Below are 1,071 nucleotides of genomic sequence, written 5' to 3' on the forward strand. Positions count from 1 at the left end.
CATTTACAGTCCCCGCGCTGCGCACCGAGGTATTGTTTCAAAATCCACTACCTGAAGATAATTGGCACTCACATGAAAAAAAAAAACTACTCACAAAGATTAATTTCTCGCCTTGGCGTCTGTGTTAAGTTTGTGGTCATCCACTGCATCTTTTAAGTGCAGTTCCCTGAACGAAATATCAGCCAGCCTCCATAACTACGCTGAAGTAGGATCTTTCAAATTCTCTGTGGAGGCACTAACAAGAGAATGAAAATTCATCCCTCAAGTGGTTCACTAATCTTACGCTGGGGCAAGGGTGGGTGGGGCTGTTTTTCAGCTAAGAAGAGCATGACAGAGTTTAACACTAGTCTTCAATGCATCATTAAAGGCTTTTGCCAACATTTGAAGTCCATCATCAGTGGATGCTGTCAGCGACGAAAGTTTTGCACTGCACACGTTTTCTGTTCTTGAGTAGCAGGGTCCACAGTGACAAGAGGGCAATGACATGGCCCATAAGTAATTCACACAAGAATTGCCTTACCTGGAACACCACAACCATACACAATCAAAAGTGACAAGGATAAGATGATTATCAAATATGGATGAAGATGAATGCATGATTAGGGAACAGAGGAGACAAGCAAAGCCTACGTTGCGGAAGGAGAGAAAGGAACCCATAACACATGCAGCGAAAGGCAGAGAAGGATGAAGGACATCCTGCAGCAGCAACCAAGCAGTCAACCAAGCAAGGAAGCAAGCAAATGGGCATAGAACAAGGTGTGCTTCAATAACCAACATAAATGAAAGGGGACAGTGAAACAAATGGCAGAAAAGAAAATGTACAAGAAAGCCTGAGATGAAACCAGCAGCAATGAAGCAGGAATGCAAAACAGAGGAAACAAACCATCACCTCAACGGCCAGGAATGGAGAGTATTACAGAAAGAATTATGAGCCTCGGAATTTCCGAGAATGCATACAGCAGCTCTGATGGCACTCCGATGTCTCTTGGAGAGCCTACTGGCAGCCAGTCGGAAACAAAGCAACATCTCTCACCTGTCAACTCCAAGGGAAGTAGAGTTCATAGAAGAAAC

Source organism: Amblyomma americanum, chromosome 5 (assembly GCF_052857255.1).
Source record: "Amblyomma americanum isolate KBUSLIRL-KWMA chromosome 5, ASM5285725v1, whole genome shotgun sequence".
NCBI lineage: Eukaryota > Metazoa > Arthropoda > Arachnida > Ixodida > Ixodidae > Amblyomma > Amblyomma americanum.